Genomic DNA, 19,223 nt, shown 5'->3' on the forward strand with positions numbered 1-19,223 from the left:
AAGTCACCGTTTTCGCCAGTCAATCACGGCGGTCTGGTCAAATGGGCGTTGTGAATTCGCTGTTTCTCCCCCACCTCTTGCTTTTCCCTAAGTAATTTCTTCCCGGCGCTTGAGTAGTGTTTCGCGCCTGCGCATTATGCTTTGCCCAACTGTGGGCATAGCATACTGCTCGTCTCTGCGCATGCGCGGCTCTTCTCTGTAACCTGTGTGCCCCGGAAGTCTGGCTATGCAAATGGTGTTGTCTTGGATGCCGGTAAAATTTCTCCATCCAGAACTTCTTGCATAAGTTTTGTAGATATACAAAGTGTATTTTGCCTATTTTGGGGTTATGCTTGGGGACCAAGACAAGTTTTGGGCACCACACATAGTGTGCAAAGCATGTATCGAATTATTACGAAAATGGAGCAAAGGACAAAGAAAAAGCTTCAAATTTGGTGTTCCAATGGTGTGGAGAGAGCCAAAAAATCATCATGATGACTGTTATTTCTGTGCAGTGCAAGTGCAAGGATTCAATAAGCATAAGAAACGAAAATGGGAGTAACATGGAATCTGCAAGAAGGCCTGTCCCTCATTGTGAAGATGTGCCTGTACCTGTGTTTACCATAAATAACAGTCATCATGATGATTTTTTGGCTCTCTCCACACCATTGGAACACCAAATTTGAAGCTTTTTCTTTGTCCTTTGCTCCATTTTCGTAATAATTCGATACACTTTTTTTACGAAGTCTGTTATGTTTCTTCTATGTTTTGGCAGTGTGTATTCACCACAAATGTAACAGAATGAGTCTGGATCGTTAAGACAACTTCTTCTTGATGAGTTCATGCTTTTCACTGGAAAACAGACAACAACATAAAGTTAGTGCAAAAATCAAGCTATGAACAAACTTTTAGAACACTAATTAACACAAAACTATATTGAGAACTGCTCAGTTCAAGTACTAATCCAAAGAAATTAATGAGATGATGCGTCGCATTTACCAACAAGTGCTATAAATAAGATACCAAAAATCTCAAAAACTTGAGCCAATCTGGCAAAACTGATAGCATATTCAGAATCAGCACCCCAAAAATACCCCAAATTCATTAAAATATTTTGGACACCAGAAAAAAAAATTTTTTTTGTTGACCTGTGTTATGAGAGTTAAAAGTTTACCAGTGATTTCTCCTTTTTGTAACAAAATTTTCAAAACTATTTTTGTTAGGGACCACCTCACATTTGAAATGACTTTGAGGGGCCTATATGGCAAAAAATACCCAAAACTGACACCATTCACAAGGACGTATAATAAACAATGGGGAAGGAAAAAAATTATATTTAAGTTTTTTCACATAAAATTTACTTTTTTATTTTCACAAGGGTAACAGGAGAAAATGGACCACAAAATATGTTGTACAATTTCTCCCGAGTACGGCGATACCCCATATTTTCATCACTGTGATATGATCTATCACAGTGATCAAAAGGAACCAATAGGAAAAATTCCATATTGTTGCCTGGTAGCGGACAGCAGATCTCGACTGGCGCACTGCGGATGCACCTGCTGTTTTTATCCAGGAAGATGACATAGAGGGCTGGGGGACAGATCAAGAGGGCCCGGATGTAGCTCAGGGGACCCCATTACTCTCTTCTTTGATATGCAAGATCAAATCAGAGGAAAGAGAATTATTTTAAATTGGACATTTTATTTTATGATTGCCGTGATTTGGTGAATAACAGCGATCACGTGACTGGGGACTGTAAAAATTGGCCCTGATCATTTTCTCCAGGGTCTCGGCTATCTCGGGGAGATTTTCCGATGCTGGGGGGGCGCTATACCCTTATTTCTCAGCGCCATTAAGGAGAGGAGCTGAGTAATAACTGCCGCTGGTAAAAGGCTTATCGACGGTCGTTAATGGGTTAAGGCCACGTTCATACATTGAATATTTGGTCAGTATATTACATCAGTATACAGAGAAAAATTAAGAGATCACTGAAAAATTTTTAGTTTGATTTTCTCTTTATAGGTATATTTTTAAGTAAAATGTAAATTGTTCTTTTATTCTATACACTACTCACAACATATCTCTGAAGTTCCAAGCAATACATTTTGTATTTATTTTCTGTAAATGAGAAATGGTCAAAATAACAAAAAAGTTCATAATAATTTAGAAACAACAATACTAATGTTTTAACTCAGGAAGAGTTCGGAAATCAATATTTTGTGGAATAACCATGATTTTTAATCACAGCTTTCATGCGTCTTGGCATGCTTTCCACCAGTCTTTTACACTGCACTTGGGTGACTTTATGCCACTCCTGGTACAAAAATGTAAGCAGTTCTTCTTTTTTTTTATGACTATCCATCTTCCTCTTGATTACATTCCAGAGGTTTTCAATGGGGCTCAGGTCTGGAGATTGGGCTCGCCATGACAGGGATTTGATGTAGTGGTCCTTCATCCACACCTTGATTGACCTAGCTGTGTGGCATGGCGCATTGTCCTGCTGCAAAAACTAGTCCTCAGAGTTGGGGAATATTGCCTGAGCAGAAGGAATCAACTGTTTTTCCAGGATAATCTTGTATGCTGCTTTATTCATACATCCTACTACGGAGACCTGGAGAGGCGTACAAGCCACAGTGTCTTGCATCCACTGTGAAATTTAGTGGAGGATCGTTGAGGATCTGGGGATGCTTCAGCGAGGCTGGAATTGGGCAGGTTAATCTTTGCATAGGACATATGAATCATACGTTCACCACACAAGATAGTAAGTGTCTATCCTTTACCTTTACACATTGGAGGACCTTGACTGAATGTGGGCACTGCTTAGCACTTATATCGGAGTAGTAACTCCTCTGCCACCATTGACATTGGTAAAGATATATATGATATTGGTCTTTTATGATGAATGGGGGTCACTTTTGGTCTGTCTTTTTGTACCTCTTTTTAACATGTTTAGAATTGTTTGAGAATCGGTAACATTTTCTGAATTGTTTGAAATATACACACTCCGTTTTCTCCTATTTTCTATATCCACCAAATGATAGTGTGCAAACTTGGAGAAAAGTGGATGTAATCCCGCGCTGCGGAAGAAGCAACGTACGATGAGAGACCAGATACAGTAAGGATGCGGCTTTGTCAACGCGTTTCATACCTCTTCATCAGGACAAACCACACTTCTATGTAGATGGAGAGGGGGAGGATCTGGAGGCAGAACTCCTCATCTCCCTCCTTCAGCATACTTATCAGTAGCAGCTTTCATCTCCTATCTCAGTAATGGGACAGTATGTGCTCACTGAATCCAGATTTTATCTCACAACTGAGAATTTTGATAATGAGTGATCAATAATGTCATGTATTACAACGTTGCTTATTTTAGTATGTACCATTGATTTATGAAATAAAAATGAAAACCACTTTTACGCTTTAACCCCTTTACCCCCAAGGGTGGTTTGCACGTTAATAACCGGGACAATTTTTACAATTCTGACCACTGTCCTTTTATGAGGTTATAACTCTGGAACGCTTCAACAGATCCTGATAATTCTGACATTATTTTATCGTGACATATTGTACTTCATGATAGTGGTAAAATTTCTTTGATATTACCTGCGTTTATTTGTGAAAAAAATGGAAATTTGGCAAAAGTTTGAAAATTTCGCAATTTTCCAACTTTGAATTTTTATGCCTTTAAATCACAGAGATATGTCACACAAAATGCTTAATAAGTAACATTTCCCATATGTCTACCTTACATCAGCACAATTTTGGAACCAACATTTTTTTGTTGTTAGGGAGTTATAAGGGTTAAAAGTTGACCAGCAATTTCTCATTTTTACAACAACATTTTTTTTAGGGACCACATCACATTTGAAGTCACTTTGAGGGGTCTATATGATAGAAAATACCCAAGTGTGACCATTCTAAAAACTGCACATCTCAAGGTGCTCAAAACCACATTCAAAAAGTTTATTAACCCTTCAGGTGTTTCACAGGAATTTTTGGAATGTTTAAAAAAAAAATGAACATTTAACTTTTTTTCACAAAAAATTTAATTCATCTTCAATTTGTTTTATTTGACCAATGTTAACAGGAGAAAAAAACTGTTGTGCAATTTGTCCTGAGTATGCTGATACCCCATATGTGGGGTAAACCACTGTTTGGGCGCATGGCAGAGCTCGGAAGGGAAGGAGCGCCATTTGACTTTTCAATCTAAAATTGACTGGAATTGAGATGGGACGCCATGTCGTGTTTGAAGAGCCCCTGATGTGCCTAAACATTGAAAACCTCACAAGTGACACCATTTTGGAAAGTAGACCCCCTAAGGAACTTATCTAGATGAGTGGTAAGCACTTTGACCCACCGAGTGCTTCACAGAAGTTTATAATGCAGAGCCGTAAAAATAAAAAATCTTATTTTTTCACAAAAATGATATTTTGCCCCCAATTTTTTATTTTCTCAAGGGTAACAGAAGAAATTGGACCCCAAAAGTTGTTGTGCAATTTGACCTGAGTACGCTGATACCCCATATGTGGGGGTAAACCACTGTTTGGGCGCATGGTAGAGCTCGGAAGGGAAGGAGCGCCATTTGACTTTTCAATGCAAAATTGACTGGAATTGAGATGGGACGCCATGTCGAGTTTGGAGAGCCCCTGATGTGCCTAAACATTGAAATCACCCACAAGTGACACCATTTTGGAAAGTAGACCCCCTAAGGAACTTATCTAGATGTGTTGTGAGAACTTTGAACCCCCAAGTCTTTCACTACAGCTTATAACACAGCTGTGAAAATAAAAAAATAAAAAATTCCCACAAGAATTATTTTTTAGTCCACGGTTTTGTATTTTCCCAAGGGTAACAGAAGAAATTGGACCCTAAAAGTTGTTGTCCAATTTGTCCTGAGTACGCTGATACCCCATATGTTGAGGTAAACCCCTGTTTGGGTGCACAGGAGAGCTTGGAAGGGAAGGAGCACTGTTTTACTTTTTCAACCCAGAATTGGCTGGAATTGAGATCGGACGCCATGTCGCGTTTGGAGAGCCCCTGATGTGCCTAAACAGTGGAAACCCCCAATTCTAACTGAAACCCTAACCCAAACACACCCCTAACCCTAATCCCAACCATAACCCTAACCACACCCCTAACCCTAATCCCAACCGTAAATGTAATCCAAACCCTAACTTTAGCCCCAACCCTAACCCTAACTTTAGCCCCAACCCTAACTTTAGCCCCAACCCTAAACCTAACTTTAGCCCCAACGCTAACTATAGCCCCAACCCTAACTGTAGCCCTAACCCTAACTTTAGCCCCAACCCTAAACCTAACTTTAGCCCCAACCCTAACTTTAGCCCCAACCTTAACTGTAGCCCCAACCCTAACTGTAGCCCCAACCCTAACTCTAGCCCTAACCCTAACTTTAGCCCCAACCCTAACCCTAACTGTAGACCCAACCCAAACTGTAGCCCTAACTCTAACTTTAGCCCCAACCCTAACCCTAATGGGAAAATGGAGATAAATACATTTTTTTAAATTTTTTATTATTTTTCCCTAACTAAGAGGGTGATGAAGGGGGGTTTCATTTACTTTTATAGTGTTTTATTTATTGGCAGCTGTCACACACTAAAAGACGCTTTTTATTGCAAAAAATAGTTTTTGCATCTCCACATTTTGAGAGCTATAATTTTTCCATATTTTGGTCCACAGAGTCATATGAGGTCTTGTTTTTTGTGGGACGATTTTACGTTTTTATTGGTACCATTTTTGGGTACGTGACATTTTTTTATCGCTTTTTATTCCGATTTTTGGGAGGCAGAATGACCAAAAACCAGCTGTTCATGAATTTCTTTTGGGGGGGTGCGCATATACCAGTCCACGTTTGGTAAAATTGATAATGCAGTTTTATTCTACGGGTCAGAACGATTACAGCGATACCTCATTTATATCATTTTTTTATGTTTTGGCGCATTTTTGGCGATCCGTGACCGCTCCTGGCACATAGTGCCGGATGTCAGCTGCGATAGTCAGCTGACACCCGGCCGAGATCGGCCGCGCTCCCCCCGTAGTATGGGCCCATACCACCTCGACGAGATAGTACGTCTAATGTCAGAAAGGGGTTAAAAACACTAAGTCTTTTTCTTCATAGTCATGAAACTCTGATATATTGCAGGTGCCCAGAATCCCATGATTCTCCTACACTAAACCTAAAGCACTACAAGTTCTGAGACGATCTATGGATACCTGAACAATATGAGGGTGAAGCAATACCTCCATTATTTCAGTGTTAGAAACTTTTAAAAACAAATGTCAGCTAGGAATAAATATATAAGGGAAGTGACACAATAGAGGAAGAGTAACTGGCAGATAAAGTAAGAGGATGGTTCAGTAGATGAGAGAAGATCTTGGTTATTGATGCCAGAAGACAGAAAGGAGTGATGGGAACTGTGTGACTTACAAAGGGGAAGCTAGTTTGTAGACGCTGTACACTTTAGGGCAGGGATTCTCAATCGTTTTCTTCTAGGACTTCCCCAAATAAAGCAATATCTGGCGAAGGCATCACTAGAGAAACCAAGGTAATGTCTTGGCTTCATGATTAGAGGTGAAGGTGTATGCCAAAATGCAAAGTATGCTTGATTCACCTTTCGTGTGTCCCCCAAGTTCTTTTTTGAGTCATTAATGCAGTAAAACCATAGAAATGACTGTGCAGTTTGTAATAGCTTCTCCGCACCTCTAGGGGGCACCTGGTTGGTTTATCCTCACAGTTTGGGAAGCACTGCTATAGGGAAGAATGATTTTATAAAGATGGAGTCACACATGCAGATATTGCTGCAGTGTTTTAGCCAAAAGCCTGAGCAGATACAAAAGTGATACGTATTTTCTGATTCCTTAAAAACCTGAATGTGTGAATCCACTCTAACATGGGTACAAATATGCAGTGACCCTGCTGTTTTTTAGGGCTTGGGCATAAAACCCATTTTCAAATTGATGTGGTCAATGAATATAGCCAATAGTTGAGCATCCCAATATAATGTAACCAACTAATGGGCACTGCTCATTCTAGAAGCTCATGGAGAGAAGTACTGGACTGGCTGCCTATAGATGCCATGCTTCTGCCTCCAGATATTATGCCTTAAATAGTAGCATATTCCTCCATCTCGCATATCTTCCCTACCTGATCTATCTATCAAAATAAATGAAATCACACTTTCCCCTGTCCCCAAAATCCGCTGCCTCGGAGTAACCCTAGACTCTGCCCTGTCCTTCAAACTGCACATCCAAGCTCTCGCTACCTCCTGTCGCCTCCAGCTCAAAAATCCCTTCACTGGCTCCCAATTTCCCAGCTTATCCAGTTTAAATTACTAACACTGACCTACAAAGCCATCCATAACCTTTCTCCTCCATATATTTCCAAACTAATCTCTCTATCTTCCCTCACGTAATCTCCGGTCCTCCCAAGACCTCCTTCTGTCCTCCATGCTTATTCGCTCCTCACCCAATCGCCTCCAAGACTTCTCCCGAATATCCCCCATCCTCTGGAATTCTGTGCCCCAACAAGTCCAGTTATCAACCACATTTGGATAATTCAAAAGAAACCTGAGAACCCACCTCTTCAAGAAAACCTACAACCTGTAATGACCACACGGCCACCTCAACACCATCGGAGCTACTGCAACCCTCAACCTACCCCATAATCCTGTAGAATGTAAGCCCGCAAGGGCAGGGTCCTCTCCCCTCTGTATCAGTCTGTCATTGTTAGTTTGCTTACTGTAAGTGATATTTGTATTTTGATGTAACCCCGTCTCATGTACAGCACCATGGAATTAATGGTGCTATATAAATCAATAATAATAATTTGTCTAACCTCAATCTCATGTAAAAGTATGCATACACATACACACTTATATGGTCAGCATTGTAGCATTCCTTTCAGTGCTGAGATCTTGGGTTCAGATCCCACCCAGGACGTTTGTATGTTCTCCCTGAGTTTGACTGGGTTTCCTGTCACAGTCCAAAGACATACTTTAGATTGTGAGCCCCGTTGGGACAGTGATGATGTCTATAAAGTGCAATATAAGTGAGAAAAATACAAGTCTTAGTGGTATTTTTCCATAATAATAGCAGTGCTGACAATAGGGAGGTGCAGTGCTCATTCTAGCTGAATGCCTATATTCATCGAGGTTTCTGTTTCCTATAAACCAGCCAGCCTGTTTAGAAATCACTGTCTAATTTCATTCTGTGCTGACAAATAGTGCAGGAATTCCTTCAGCTGTGTCCTCAGGCAGCAGCAAGGCTTGTACAATGTCATATAGGTCACTTATGAATCACGGAACTTGGCCTTAGAACCTAAAGTATGCATCTTCTACGATCATCATCAGAGTGACAATTCTGACAGTTTGGTATTGCAGTTCAATTTACCGTAAGTGAAATTTGAGAAATTTAATTAGTTCCCAATAAGAAAATATGTATTCAAAGGGTGTTATTCACAGTAGCCCTACAACAATGCCACAAACAGACATAATAATGCTATGTCATCGTGCCCTGGTAAAGAACTATACCTCCATATAAAACAACCTGGTTTTCCAAAAGTTGACGTCTATAGTGCACCCATGGCTGCCCGTGACAGTATTTTCTGATAGCGTCCTTCCAGTGACATAAGACATTGAATGTTCGCAGCCAGCAGATGTCTATTTGTGAATTCTTGCTCCTGCATTTATCTCCGTATGATCAGTGGGCTGAATTAACAGAGCTGCAGTCTGTCTTTTTTTATCTGGTGGTGGGGAAGTGGTTGTCTTTTGATTGCCACATCTTTCTCTGTATGATTCTGAGCCTACCCTGAAACATAAGCAGACTCAGGATAGTGCGGATCCTGGAAGAAAAGATATGACAGGAATAAGAATAGGCATAGGAAGAATGCAAAAAGCTGCTGCCAGATATCTCTGGCAGTGGCTTATAAGAGAGTCAACATGCTCACTCTTTCTAACTCGAACACCTGGCATTGAGGAAGAGTTTGGACACACATACACACTAGCATAGCTTTCAGCAGGACTGTCCTGACTTCTTTTACTCACCCTCTCTCTGACGTCTTCATTGCTCCTCCTTGGGAACAGGACTGCTTCTCTCTGCACTGACATAAATGATGATATTCATACTTCTTCTCCTGTGATCTGGACTCATTCTTGCATCTCCATGTTCTCAGTCAGCAGCTCTAGCTAGGAGCCATAGCACATAATGATAAACATAGGAGAATTTGGTAATCTTGAGATGTATTGCAAGCAGTGAACCCAGAAGCAGATTATACATATACATTGCATACTTCAGTGTATTTCTTTGTACTTGTATACTGAGGCGAAGAAAAAGATTTTTTTAATTCCTATAAAACGACTGAAAACAATAAAAAGCAATTACACAAATGAAATTTTCTCTTCTTTTGTGAGTCTACACAAGTCTGAAACCCGCAACCTTCAACATTACCAGCAAACACTAAACATACTGAACCACAGGCTCTTGGTCTGTAACAGGGAGAAGTTTGCATACATGCAGTCTCTAACTCTACAAGCAGATTACATTGAGATACATCTGTACATAGCAGTGTATTTTTATGTCTCTGTACTCTAGAGGGAGAAAAAAGAAATGTTTTTTCTTCCTATAAAAATACTAAACAATAATGAAAACCAATTACAATAATGTCAGTTTTAATTTGCTTTTTAAAAAATAATAAACATCACAAATCAGCAAATAATACAAACATATTTGGTGTCCCTGTAATTGTAACGACCCGCACAACACAGAGATCAGATCATTTATGGGGATCAGTAAATGGTGTAAAAAATGGTGTGCTTGATATTTTTTCTGTTAATCTCATAGAAAAATGTAATAGAAATGTAATGATGAGGCCTTGTTCACATGTAGTGTAAATGCTGTAATTCTTCTACTGCTTTGTTTCCTGCACGTTTTCTGCATGTGTCTACACCATACCATGCAATAACAATCTTCTCTAATCATTGCCTGTTTGCCGTGTTTCTTTCATGCATGTTCCCCCATATTTGATCCGTTTTTGGTGCACATGTGAAGATGCGTTTTTAACTTTTTTAATTCTACAGAAAAGCTTAAATTCTACACTTAAAAATGCAACAGAATTTTTTTTCAGGATCCACATAGAAGCCTATAGAGAAAAAAAAGCACCAAAACTGCAGAGTACAGCAGCGTCTTGAGATGCACCGAGGGCGCAGATTTCACAAAATCTCATCCACTTTGCTTCGACATTTAGACCATGTTCACATTTAGCGTAAATGCTGCGTTTTTTCTGCTTTTTTTGCACAGAAATTCTGCTGTATTTATCTATCCAAACTAAGTGGATGTGATTTAATGAAAACGGCACCCACTGTGCATCTAAAGACACTGCTCACCTGTGCAGTCAGGGCTGGCTCCAGGTTTTTGAGGGCCCCGGGTGAAAGAGTCTCAGTGGACCCCCCCCTTTAACACATACCACGATTCATGATGCACAGATACAGCAGAGAAATATAGGCATAGTATAATGCCAGATTTCACTTCTTACATGAGTGATAGCTATTGTAAATTCTACAATACCATACAGCAGAGGGGCTTCATATAAGTCATCCCCTTATATGCCAATTTTTGTGACCTACTCCCTCTTCCTCAGTTACCAGTAGGCATTTTATTGTTAGCTGAACTTGCTGCAAAGAAAAAACTGCATACATTGAATATGACAATTAGAAAGTATTAACGTAGAACATTTGTAAAAGTGCAAAATGGGTAGCATATAGCACAGCCATGAAGTATATAGCACAGCCACGTAGCATATAGCACAGCCATGTAGTATATAACACAGCCAACGTAGTATATAGCACAGCCATGTAGTATATAACACAGCCCACGTAGTATATAGCACAGCCATGTAGTATATAGCCCAGCCATGTAGTATATAACACAGCCCACATAGCATATAGCACAGCCAACGTAGCATATAACACAGCCCACGTAGCATATAACAGCCCACGTAGCATATAACACAGCCCACGTAGCATACACTGTGTTCCAAATTATTATGCAAATAATATTTCCTCCTATTTTCTCTAAATTACCCATCTGAATTGCAGTCATTGTTATTTTCCAGTCATCTACTATTCTAGTATCATTGCAATGTTTTGGATCAAACTGCCTATGAAAACAGTATCTTTAAAAAAAAAATAAACACTCAAAATGCATGTTCCAGATTATTATGCACAGCAGAGTTTTCAACCTTTTTTTTTTATTTTCAACAAAAAAATGGTCAATTGTGATGTTATAAGCATTATCAGCTTATTACAAAATGAAATCAAACAGTTTTCAAGTGAAAACTTTATTCTAGGTGATGTTACATTTGCTCATAGGACCCCTTGTTCGAAAGAAGCTTCTGAACTCTCTCGTCCATTGAATTTGTCAGTTTTTGGATGGTTTCTGCTTCAATTGTTTTGCATGTGGACAGAATACCCTCCCAGAGCTGTTGCTTAGATGTGAACTGCCTCCCGCCATCATAGACACTCCTTTTGATGATGCTCCAGAGGTTCTCAATGGGTTTGAGGTCAGGGGAAGATGGTGGCCACACCATAAGTTTGTCCTCTTTTATGCCCATAGCAGCCAGAGATGCAGATGTGTTTTTTGCAGCATGAGACGGTGCATTATCATGCATGAAAATGATCTTGCTACGAAAAGTACGGTTCTTCCTCTTGAACCATGGCAGGAAGTGTTGTTTTAGAAACTCCACATAGATTATGGAGTTCATCTTTACCCCTTCAGGGATCATAAAGGGGCTGACAATCTCTCTCCCCATGATTCCAGCCCAAAACATTACTCCACCTCCTCCTTGTTGGCGCCTTAGCCATGTTTTCATGGGGTGTCCTTTAACCAGCCATCCTCCACTCCATCCATCTGGACCATCGTGCGTTGCACGGCACTCATCAGTGAACAAAACAGTTTGGAAGTCAGTCTTCATGTATCGTTTGGCCCACTGGAACCGTTTCTGCTTATGTGCAGTGGATAGAGGTGGTCGACAGGATGGCTTACGCACAACTGCAAACCTCTGAAGGACCCTGCATCTTGTTGTTCTGGGGACGTTGGAGGCACCAGCAGCTTCAAAAACTTGTCTGCTGCTATGACAAGGCATTTTTGCAGCTGCTCTTTTAACCTTACGCAATTGCCTGTTGGAAAGAGTCCTCAATTTTTCCTTATCAGCACGCACACGTGTATGCTGGGAATCAGCTACATACTTCTTGATTGTGCGATGATCACGATGAAGTGTCTTGGCAATGTTGATTGTAGTCATGCCTTGACCTAAATACTCCACAATTTGTTGCTTCTCAGCAGCCGACACATCCTTTTTCGTTCCCATTTTGGCAAAAAATATAGGCTGCTTAATAATGTGGAACAGCCTTCTTAAGTAGTCTTGCCTTTATTTGGACACACCTGCCAAACTAATTTGCACAGGTATCTTCAATTGCTTTCAGTGATATAAAGAGCCCTGACACACATCACCATCAATGAGTTTAAATGACAAGCAAAAAAATTCTAACCTTATCACTCCTAAACTCTTTGTGCATAATAATTTGGAACACAGTGTATAACACAACCCACATAGCATATAGCACAGCCATGTAGTATATAGCACAGCCATGTAGTATATAGCACAACCACGTAGTATATAACACAGCCCACGTAGAATATAACACAGCCCACGTAGCATATAACACAGCCCATGTAGTATATAGCACAGCCACGTAGCATATAACACAGCCCACGTAGAATATAGCACAGCCCACATAGCATATAACAAAGCCCATGTAGTATATAACACAGCCCACGTAGCATATAACACCGCCCACGTAGCATATAACACAGCCCACATAGTATATAGCACAGCCACATAGTATATAGCACAGCCACATAGTATATAACACAGCCCAGGTAGTATATAACACAGCCTCGCAGTATATAGCACAGCCATGTAGTATATAGCACTGCCACGTAGTATATAACACAGCCCACGTAGTATATAGCACAGCCCATGTAGCATATAACACAGCCCACATAGCATATAACAGAGCCCACGTAGTATATAACAGCCCACGTAGTATATAACACAGTCCACGTAGTATATAGCACAGCCACATAGTATATAACACAGCCCACGTAGCATATAGCACAGTCTACGTAGCATAGAGCACAGCCATGTAGTATATAGCACAGCCCGCATCTCCCCCCGAGAATGGCCTCACAGTCCAATACTCACTGTTATAGTAAAAAAAACCACATTCCTCACTTCTCCTCGTGCCCGCGCTGCTCCCTGCTCCTGTCTCATCTCGCACCCGCAGTGTCAGAGGGGAATGATGGGAGACCGAGCGTCAGCTGACGTTGTCTCCTCCATCATTGCTTTTAACTGTACCGGCAGATTCCGGTATAGTTCAATGCGGCGGCAGCGGGGGAGTCAGCGCTGGCGGCAGGTGGGCCCCCTGCCTCACAGGGGCCCCATAGTGGCTGCGTGATCTGCAGCTAGCTGAGGGTCTGCAGGGGCCCCCCGGAGCCTCAGTGTACCGTACCGTGAATGCCCCCCCGTCTCGCTAGGTCCCCGGCACTTGCCTGGGTACTGACACCGGCCCTGTGTGCAGTTATGGTGCTTTTTCTCTGGAGGTTTCTACGTGGAGCCTATAAAAAACACATGTAAAAAACTGCGGTTACTTTTTTAAGTGCAGAATCAAAGCTTTTCTGTACTATAAAAAGCACTTAAAAAACACAGCTACACATCTGCTCTAAAAACACATCAAATAAAGGGGAAAAGGCCTAAAAATGCAGTAATCAGAGGCGATTGTTATTGTATAGTTTGGTGGAACACCTGCAGAAAAAAAACACATTATTTATGCAACATGTGAACATGGCCTTACAGACACCAAAAATACAGATGTTGTATAGTGAAGCTACCTAAAGATGAGAAAGTTCTGGCTGCTCTGAATGTGAATGAATGAACAAAAATAAATCCATAGGTCCCAACTAGAGATGAAGCAGGACACACAGATGACGTCGTGAAATCCCTGGCTATGCCAAAGCCACTCCGGGGATGCCAGATGGTAAAAGATTTGCAGCCTCCTGTCCAGTCGCCAGGCACCACTGGTCTGGATGCTGGACTGGAGTCTTGTGAATCGATCTGCTCATCTCTAGACCCAACTGTCACAGATACAGCGGACAGTCCCGGATTTGAGTCTAGGCCCTGCAGTCTTGGGCATCTTCTGAATGTCCCTCACTGTCACCGCCCTTTTGACATCTCCTCCAACCATTGAAGAAAGAAATGGCAAATAGCTATGGATTGTGGTGTGGCCATGGGCGTAGCCAAAATTTGCTGCTTAGCGTGCCGCATGATTTATCCCTCTTTCTGTTCATCAAAAGTTGGGAGGTATGCATTAGATTTCCCTTCTACACTTTCCTCTGTTTTGTATGGGCACATGGAAATAGTGGATAACCCTTGTCCTACATCATCTAATAGTGAATTGTGATGAATCCTGCTGATCAGACTGTGTTTCCTAACCAGGATTCTTTAGACCAGTGGTCCTCAACCTTTCTGATCTTAAGAGCCACATTCACTTCAGTGAGAAGGTTGCAAGCCACATACAGCTCTGAGAGTGGGTTGCGAACCACATCCAGCTCCTGCCCTCCTCACAGTAATGCTACCAAAGCCCTCATTATGGGAATAATGAATCTAACCAAAGCTTTTCAGCAGAAATCACCCCCAAGTAGTATACCAGTATCCAGGGGTTCACACAATACCCGTGATCAGCACCCTCTCATCAAGCACTCCCAGCACGATGTCACATCCAGCTGCAAGCATCTCCTCTGACCAATAGGATCATCCGGTCTGCAGCACACCATATCTAAATTTTCTCTAAACCCCCAAGACCAGTACTGTATATGTGCATCCAGGTCTGCTCTTCTGTGGAGGGATACTCACAAAGTTCACTATTTTGAGATGTGCTCTTCATACCTGTTTGCTAGACCTGGAGCTAATGCACCAAGCTGGCAGACAGCCGCAAGCCACAATTGATGGGATCGCGAGCCACATGTGGCTCCCGAGCTACAGGTTGGGGACCCCTGCTTTAGACTATAGTCAGGGTTACGCTAGGCAATAACAGCAAGAGCTGTCACTCTTTGACTGTGTTCACATTAGTATTGTTCCTCCGTTTAGAATAAAATCACGATAGTCATCCTGAACAACCACACGATGATTATCACCACATTTGTACCGGGAAAATAGTGCTGCATACAACAATATTCTGCCTGTCAAATGTGCCAAAACCCCTGCCCGCAAATTTCCAATAGAGTCTATGGCAGCAATGTGAACTCCTAGAAACCTTGATAGGGGAGGCCTAAGTAGACAAAAAATCTTCAAAATATGCACGCACACCTAGCATGTTGCATGGGGCCCCCAGTAACATTGATAGAGTCTATGTTAGGAACCAATAAAAATAATAATACAAATACAATATATAAATGTGACAGAAAAACATGGCAATAAGATAATTTATTTATTAATAGTTGTAAATAATACAGTCATATAGTTACTAAATAACAAATATTAAGCCCAAACTATTACTGAACAAAAGCAATTATGCCAAGATCAATATACCAATAATATCACGTACAAGAGACCATGACCACATATTATATACTCAACACAGTCCATGTTAGCAAAATCAATATACCAATACTACCACATACAGTACAAGGGACAAATAATACTAGCACAATTTTTTTACCTATTATTTAATGTAGGATACTTGCAGTTTTTCATTAAGTTTTTGAGCGCATTTTTTTAACATGCGTTGTTATCGTATTTTTGACGCTGCATTTTTTGTCTGGTGTGTAATGCAGCGCCCCAGAGTCCTGGTCGTTGCAGTACTGTGGCTCCGCCACTAAGGGGAGCTATGGTACGTCTGATGGCACTGAAGGAGTTCGTCTGATCAGGTATCACAGACACCAATACATTTCACAGTCGGGCCTCAGGGGGGAGCTAAGGGTTCTATTCACTAGGCCACTCCCCACCATAGTGGGTAAACTGGGGGTCAGGCAGGAAGTTAGATCAGAAAGCTGACTGGGTTGGAACCAGGCAACACCTTGTGGCAGAGGGTGTTGTGGGGGAAGATACAGTAGGGTCTCTGTCAGGGGTGGGATCCTGACAGAGGCTTGGCAACTTGAACGAACGTAACGGGACCGTGCCTGCTCAGCATAGCGGCGGTGCCCAAGGAAGGATCAGAAGCGAGATAGATTGTGCTGAGTGAGAAACGAAATCAAGCAGTAGGAGAATACCAGTAGGGGTCGTGCTGTAAGACCGAAGCAACACCCTACTGAGGCGCACTACCGGTGGCCGGAACGCCAAGGGAGTATCATAATATCTAGCTTCAAGCAATACTCTAAACAGCGGCAGGACAGTCAGTCTAAGGCGGGCTGTCTAACTTAAATCACCTATGCAGTCTTGGGGGGCAACTTGTGGAGAGGGGCGACTTTAGGGTCCCGGAAGAGCTCCGAGCCTACCCGTCAAACGGCTGCCGTCCCAACCAGGACATCAGGGAGGGACGGAGGATTAGCAGAACATCATCTAATCGAGTTGTGAGGGAACTTAAGAAACAGACACAACAGTTGTGGGGACTTTCCGTAAGCACAGCAGGGAAGGACCGCAACACATAGCGCTAGAAGGAAGGCACAGATTTCCACCTGTGAAGAGAACTCTGGAGGTGCCATTGGACCGGCTGGACTTGCGCAGCCTGGTGAACCGTGTTCTGGACTGAGGACCCAGAGATCTTCAGTAAAGAGGTAAAGAGACTGCAACCTGGTGTCCTCGTTATTTAACCGCGACCTGCACCCCACAACTGCACCGCACCATCACAGCTTCACCACCACCGTCATCCGTCATATCATTTGCTGTGCGCCCCACGGCAGGGTCACGGACCGGGGCTTAGCCACCGTGACAACCCCAGAGCAGAGACTCAGAGGCCCGGTACCGGGTACCCCTCGGCCCTGCGGCAGTGGGGGCGCCACAGTAATGCTTTAAATAACACTGCTTTGTTTATTATACGTCCTGGTACTTGGCTTTGACAAAACTTTTTTTTACATATTTAGGTGTGGATTACATGCATTTTTCATAGAATGTCAGCATCGGAAAGGACCTCCAGGGCCAGGCTCAATGCAGGCTTCTCTAAACAGATATAAGCCCCGCCTCTGTTTGAAGACTTTCATTGAAGGAGAACTCGCCACCTCTTGTGGCAGCCTGTTCCACTCATTGATCACCCTCACTGTCAAAAAGTTTTTTCTAATATCTAATCTGTATCTTCTCCCTTTCTGTTTCATCCCATTGCTTCTCATGTTACTTCATGTGATCTAGATGCTATGCTTCTCTTAAAGGGAACCTGTCACCCCCAAAATCGAAGGTGAGCTAAGCCAACCAGCATCAGGGTCTTATCAACAGCATTCTGTAATGCTGTAGATAAGCCCCCGATGTATCCTGAAAGATGAGAAAAAGAGGTTAGATTATACTCACCCAGGGGCGGTCCCGGTCCGGTTCTGGTCCGATGGGCGTCGCGGTTCGGGGCCTCCCATCTTCTTACGATGACATCCTCTTCTTGTATTCACGCTGCGGCTCCAGCGCAGGCGTACTTTGTCTGCCCTGTTGAGAGCAGAGAAAAGTACTGCAGTGCGCAGGCTCCGGGAAAGGTCAGAGAGGCCCGATGCCTGCGCACTTTTTTTTAGAGATTTATCCAGGTTTGAAGGGACTTTGGGGGTCCCATATATTGGAAAGCCTCCTAAAATGATACCATTTTAAAACAGCACCCCCCAACATACTGAAAACTGCTATCAAGTAGTAATCACCCTTCAGGTGATTTTCAAGAATTAATGCAAAGTGGCATGTCAGAAATGAAAAAGTGTATTTTTACCACCTAAGGGTAAGGTTCCACGTTCCGGATTGCCGGTGGAAAACTCTCTCTGCCCAAAGCGCCGCCCCCTTCTGTACGGGCGGTGATTCCGGATGTGTTCATTGCACACATCCGGAATCTCCACACCCCATTCATAGGGCTCTGTGATTTAACTTGCGGCGACGCAGCGTAAAATGGACATGCTGTGTTCTAAAAAGAGGCACCGCATGTCCGGAAACGTAGGGCCGCCGGATGCGTGTTCGCACGCATAGTGGAGACGGGATTTCATAAAATCCCCTCCACAATGCTGTAACATCTGGACGCTGCGGATTGAACGCTGCGGTTGTACGCAACGTTCAATCCGCACGTAATCCGGATGTAATCCGGCACGTGGAAACATACCCTAAATGTCAGTAATTTCTGAACAGGTCACTATAGGCGGCAGATGTTACAGCATAGTGGATAGGATTTTTTTTATATTATTTATTATTATACATTTTTATATTTTTTATTTAATGAAATCCCATCTCCACTATGCGTGCACTGACGCCTCCGGGTTCCCTGCATAAACATACATGCGGCGCGTCTTTCCAGACCGCAGCATGTCCATTTATCTTGCGGAGATGCTCTGTCTCCACAAGATAAATAGCACCGTCCAATGTATAGGACACGGTGATTCCGCACGGTTCAATGAACACATGCGGAGTCACTGTGCGTACAAAAGCAGGCAGCGCTTTGGACTGAGCGGATATCTGCTGCATCCAAAGCGCTGCCTTAGGCTACTTTCACACTAGCGTCGGGCTTGGCCCGTCGCAGTGCGTCGGGCCGAGGTTACCGACGCTAGCGTTCTCTGCGCCGCACAACGGGGGCAGCGGATGCATTTTTCCAGCGCATCCGCTGCCCCATTGTGAGGTGCGGGGAAGTGCGGGGAGGTGGGGGCGGAGTTCCGGCCGCGCATGAGCGGTCAGAAAAAGCGGACCGTCGGGAGCAAAAAAACGTTACATGTAACGTTTATTGCTCCCGACGGTCCGCCACAACACGGCGTAACCGTCGCACGACGGTTGCGACGTGTGTCAATGCGTCGCAAATGCGTCGCTAATGTTAGTCAATGCAGAAAAAACGCATCCTGCAAGCACTTTTGCAGGATGCGTTTTTTCGGCAAAACAACGTATTGCAGTTAACGCTAGTGTAAAAGTAGCCTTACACTGACCCTGGGAACATACGCTAAGGCTTCTATTTGGTCGTGAACTGCAATGGCAACCATCAGGACCACACATTCAAGATTTCTGGGTGTCGATGGGG

At 42.8% G+C, this 19,223-nt stretch overlaps 1 long non-coding RNA gene across 1 annotated transcript; it reads left to right on the top strand.

The window, feature by feature from the left end:
• The first annotated feature begins 1,075 nt into the window (after nt 1–1,075).
• Nucleotides 1,076–9,515, top strand: LOC143776511 (uncharacterized). Its single transcript, XR_013215852.1, has 3 exons — nt 1,076–3,097; nt 4,070–4,321; nt 4,440–9,515. It is a non-coding gene; the product is annotated as an uncharacterized LOC143776511 (long non-coding RNA).
• Nucleotides 9,516–19,223: the final 9,708 nt, after the last annotated feature.

The sequence above is a fragment of the Ranitomeya variabilis genome, chromosome 5, assembly GCF_051348905.1.
Source record: "Ranitomeya variabilis isolate aRanVar5 chromosome 5, aRanVar5.hap1, whole genome shotgun sequence".
In the NCBI taxonomy this organism is placed as follows: domain Eukaryota; kingdom Metazoa; phylum Chordata; class Amphibia; order Anura; family Dendrobatidae; genus Ranitomeya; species Ranitomeya variabilis.